The following is a 6,006-nucleotide window of genomic DNA, read 5'->3' on the forward strand; positions in this document are numbered from 1 at the left end:
TGATATGTCAGCAAAATGTTGCTTGAAAGTACTAATTTCATGTTTCATCAGCCAAGCATGGTTTCATCGCCTTGCAAATGAATAATCAAACGTTGGCGTCTCTCATCGTGTGGCGTAGATGCATGTGGACTCCTTTCTACAGCTTTTCAAACACAACCAAAGATAAAAAAACAACAACAAAAAAAAAACAAGCAGGAAGTGTCTTTACACATGCTCAATAATCCAGGTAAGAAAATCACAGAAAGTTGAATAAGTTCATCTCAGTGTTGTAATACTCGAGTCCAGGACTCGTGACTCGACTCGGACTTGAGCACCGATGACTCGGACTTGGACTCAAGCATTGACTGCATTCGGACTCGTAAGTTGGAGATGAGGACTCGGGCTTGTGAATTGATAAGGACTGTTTTTTGTTTTTGTTAGTTTTTCTGTTCGGCTATTGTGTCACAAAGTAAATAAGCTCCCTTTGCAGTGGTGACAGCTGTGTCATTTTTGTTTCATGTCGACCCTTTTTTTATTTGTATGTCAGAGTGGAGCACCGGAGCCCGTCTTGGAACTCGACTCAGACTCAGCCTTGATGACTCGGACTCGGACTCTTCTTTGGGGACTCGGACTCGAACACCGGGGACTCGAGACTCGACTCGGACTCGAGGTTTAGTGACTGCTTCATCTGGACACAGCGTTTATCGACACATGCGTGTCATCACTCATCTAAGTGACCTCACCAAGCAGCAGGAACAAAACAGCGAAACAAACAGGAAGTGACCTTAAGGTAGTGAGTTTAATTAGTCTCAGAAGAAAAGCACACAAGAGAACAAGGCCCGAGCCAAGTATTTCCTGACGGAAAACAAAAAAGAAAAATATCAGATTGTTAATTTGATCCAAGAATATGTCGGATCCAAAGACATTTCACCACATTCACAAATATTTTCAAATTCCCGAGACATCGTCTGCTTAAACATACTCATCAGGAAACATCTATTGTGTAACGTTGACTTGGTGGCTGCAGCCTGTTAAGGTGAACGACGTTGCGAGGACGAGATCCAGTGAGCTAATGATGCATGTGTGTGTGTGTGTATGAGGGGGGGGGGGTTGTCGCTCATGATGACCTTTTGATATATGATGCGTGTGTGTGTGTGTGTGTGTATGGGAGGGGGGGTTACCTCATGATAAACCTTTGATATTCCTACACCAAACTATAGAGGAGCCAGTCTCAACAATGTTGAAATTTTGCCATTCACGACCTTAGGTTACACTATCCATAAAAAAATCGTTTAATCAACTGTCTATTGATCCCCTCACCCTCCCCCTCCCCTTTTTTCTCCCAATTGTACTTGGCCAATTACCCCACTCTTCCGAGCCGTCCCGGTCGCTGCTCCTCCTCCTCTGCCGATCCGGGGAGGGCTGCAGACTACCACATGCCTCCTCCGATACATGTGGAGTCACCAGCCGCTTCTTTTCACCTGACAGTGAGGAGTTTCACCAGGGGGACGTAGCGTGTCAGAGGATCACACTACCCCCCCCCCCACAAAAAAACAGGCGTCCCGACCGACCAGAGGAGGCGCTAGTGCAGCGACCAGGACACATACCCACTTCCCACCCGCAGACACGGCCAATTGTGTCTGTAGACGCCCAACCAAGCCAGAGATAACACGGGGATTCGAACCGGCGATCCCCGTGTTGGTAAGCAACGGAATAGACCGCCACGCCACCCGGACCCTCCCCCCTCTCTCTATTGATCAATTTTGGAAAAAACTTGGTAAATATATAGATCAGGAACAAACATAACTCCCAATTCTCCAGTTATAGTTTCTCTCTGAACACTTTTCTTTGGCGACGTGCTGATTAGGGCATATTTCAATTTATCCAAAACCTTGGAAAAAATAATATATATATATATATATATATATATATATATATACACCCTCAATGTGAAGCGCTTTGGGTGTCTACAAAAACACTATATAACTGCACTGATTGTTTTTTAAACAATATATTTATTGAGATTTTCCTTTTCCCCCTACAAAAAAGATGCAATACAAAAAAAAGATACAATACAATCAATACAAACAGCATCAAACATCAATTCCTCACTCCCTCCTCCAAAATATCCCTAATAATAAAAAAAAAATTGGGGGAAAAAAAACGAAAATTTGCGAGTATAAGACATGGACATAGTAACAGGCTAATGCATGCAGAATATTATCCATCCATCCATCCATCCATCCATCCATCCATCCATTATCCAAACCGCTTATCCTGCTCTCGGGGTGGCAGGAATGCTGAAGCCTCTTACATAATGTTTCTAGTGTACTTAGCCCTTTCGTGGCTTAGCCAAACTTAGACTAGTTTACAGAACTAAACAAAAGCCCTAGAGGCTCCCACCAGGGCCAGCCAACGCCTAGGACCACCCGGACCAAAAGAGGCAGAGAGCACGACCACCCCACAAAGCCCCACACGGGGACGAACCCAGTCCCATCCCCACAGATGCCCCCAAAACCTGGCCCCAGAGAACAGCAGCGCCCCCTGCCTCCAACAACCCGAGCCAGACCGCAGTGTAGCTTCAAGTCTGACCGTGGACATCATAATTAAGGGAAGTTCTATTCTGTAAAAAGGTTACAAACCTCCCCAGCAATTATCAAAAAGTAATGTTTTTTTTAAAAAAAAAATTAAACATAATCTCTTCTGACGCTAAGTATGATGAAAGCTCTTTAAGCCACAAAGATACACTAGGGGGCGTCCTCCCTTCTCCAGTGAATGGCTATACATTTATTAGCTGCAATCAGGGCTAGTCTGATAAACTGCGATGTCCCCCAGCAGTGTCAGTCTCGGGTTGGTGGATTGGTTGGTTGGTTGGGACCCCCTGTTACGGGTCTAGATAGATCGATGCCATCGGCTATCCACTAGTTTACCTTAGATACACATGACCCGCGCTCAGGAACATGTTACATCACTTTGAATATACTTGGCTGCACTGAGCAACTCGTGTGTGTGTCATTCTTTATAAGATAGCCTACTGAAACATGGTGCCAGAAGTCGGAGAACTTATTTCTTATTTTACTAGCTCGCATCTTTAAGTTTGTAGGCCTGAGTAGGTCACATGTCGGAGGATTCCGATTCAGAGCAAAGTACTTCTGCTGAAGACGTTGTCACAGAGGAGCTAACGCTAGCATTACCGGCGCCGATAGCATCACATACAATGGCAGCTAACGTGAATATTCCACCACCGTCCCCGATGAGCTTCACAGGCGATTGGAGTGTCAATTGGGACATTTTTCGGGCCGAATATGAAGACTACGTCCTCGTCACGGGCATACTTGGCAAGGACAAGAAAATACAAGCGGCTACTCTAAGAAGTGTGATGGGAAGTGAATGCAGGCATATTTACCGCCACAATCTGAACCTCTCAGAAGATGATCAAGGGGATCCTGACGCCATACTGAGAGAGTTGGGGAAATACTTCAAGCCAGCAAAAAACACAATATACGAGAGGTACATTTTCGGGAGTTGCAAGCAGGAGGAAGGAGAATCGTTTGATACCTTTGTGACGAGACTGAGAGAGAGGGCAGCAACCTGTGAGTATGGACAGTTGAAAGATGAAATGATCCGTGATAAGATAGTCCTGGGAGTTGCAAGCGAGGCTGTTAGGCGCAGGCTGTTGAGAGAGAAGGATTTGAACATGGTCACAGCTATTGACATGTGTCGCGCAGCAGAGCAAACTGACATCCGTATGAGAGCAATGGAGTTTGCAACAACACCGCAGCCGGAGGCAGTGCATGCCATTGCTAGGCAACCCAGACAAAACCAATGGAAACAGAGCAATCCACCCAGAACAGCAGGAGATGCAGGCAATTGCAAATATTGTGGCAGCTCGCATTCAAGGGGCAGAGAGCATTGCCCGGCCTTCGGGAAACAATGTAGGTCATGTGGGACACTTAATCACTTTTCTAAAGTGTGCTTAAAGAGCAAAAAGGGGCATGCTGAGGGCAAGGTAAACTGTGTGGAATACACAGAAGAACCCCCAGAGCATAGTAATGATGCAGATGATCTGTACATGTTTGAGTCAATCGGCGCAGTGCACACCAAAGGAAAGAAGTGGTTTGTGACTCTGAAACTCCACGACAAGCCACAACAATGTCAGCTGGACTCTGGAGCCACCTGCAATGTAATGGGCTTTCAAGACAAGAAAAGGCTGGCCCCAAAGACACCTCTCCGCCCGAGTGACACCAGACTGAAGCTGTATTCGGGGGAAACACTGAGCTCTATGGGCACCTTTGAGACTGACTGTACTGTGAGAGGCCAAACACACAAGCTCTCATTCGAAATAGTGAGGACCAGCCAACATCCTCTTCTGTCAGGCTCCACCTGTGAACGCTTAGGGCTCATGCATTTCACAATTCCAGAGGATGTGCTCAAAATGGAACACACACAACCAGGAGCCCTAACTAAAGAACAGCTTATCAACAGATACAGTGACGTGTTCAACTCCCCTGTGGAATCCGTGCCTGGGGAGGTCCATTTTGACCTTGATCCTAGTGTTGCTGCAGTACAGAGTGCCCCTCGCAATGTCCCAATCGCAATGAAAGCAGCAGTCAAAGCCCAGCTGGACAAGTACGAGGCTGACGGCCACCTTGCGCCTGTCACAGATCCTACAGATTGGATCAGCAACATGGTGATTGTTAAAAAACCGGAGAAGCTGAGAATATGCATTGACCCTAAACCATTGAACAAAGCCCTAAAGCGCTCTCACTACATCATGCCTACCTTGGAGGACATTTTGTATAAATTGCCCAAGGCCAGAGTCTTCATGTTAGTGGACGCTCGGGATGCATTCCTGCAATGCAAACTGGACTATGAGAGTAGCCTCATGACCACGTTCTGGACCCCCTGGGGGAGGAAGCGGTGGCTCAAGCTACCATTTGGAGTATCAGTGGCGCCCGAGGTATATCAGCGCAAGCAGCACGAGCTCCTCGCCGGTCTGAAGGGCGTTGAGCCCATTGCAGACGATATCCTGGTCGTCGGCTGCGGGGACACAGACAAGGAGGCTGGGGACGACCACGACGTCAAGCTTGCGGCGTTGATGGAACGCTGCCGCGAGGTCAAGCTTCGCCTAAGCCTGAAAAAGTTGCAGTTCAAGGTGGCTGAGGTGCAGTTTCATGGCCACATTCTCTCATCTGCTGGACTGAAGCCCGATCCAGAGAAGGTGAGAGCCATTATTGACATGCCGAACCCAACAGATGCCAAGGGCGTGCAGCGTCTCATTGGCTTCGCTAACTATTTAGCCAAGTTCATGCCTCATCTATCTACTGTCTGCGAGCCGTTGCGACGCCTGTTGGACAAGGACACACCCTGGCACTGGCTGCCTAAGCACGAGGCGGCGGTTCATGAGCTTAAGGCGCTGGTGACAGCCATGCCCGTCCTGCGCTACTATGATTTAACTAAGCCAATCGCAATCCAGAGCGACGCCAGCCAGAGCGGTCTCGGTTGTTGTCTCATGCAGGAAGGTCAGCCCATCGCATTTGCCTCGAGGGCTCTTACCCCCACCGAAAAAAACTATGCACAAATTGAGAAGGAGTGTCTCAGTATCGTCTTCGCCTGCCAGAGGTTTCACCATTACCTATATGGCCGCGACCCAATCACAGCAGAGACGGACCATAAGCCTCTGATCTCTATTTTCAGCAAGCCACTTCTCAATGCGCCCAAGAGACTCCAGAGCATGCTCATGACTCTGCAGAACTACGACCTGAGGGTAATCTACAAACCAGGCCCAGAGATGTTCATAAGCGACACGCTCAGCAGAGCTACGGCTGGATGCTCCGGCAGAGGGACTGCATATCAGCGACACGCTATCTGCTCTCTGCAACAAGAGCAGGAAGACATACAGCACGTGAACCAGGCAGAGTACCTGAATGTGACTAACCAGCGGCTGGAACAGATCAGACGACACACCGACAGAGATGAATGCTTACAGGCACTGAAGAACACTGTTCTCGTGGGCTGGCCAGATGT

This window comes from Lampris incognitus, chromosome 1, assembly GCF_029633865.1.
Source record: "Lampris incognitus isolate fLamInc1 chromosome 1, fLamInc1.hap2, whole genome shotgun sequence".
NCBI lineage: Eukaryota > Metazoa > Chordata > Actinopteri > Lampriformes > Lampridae > Lampris > Lampris incognitus.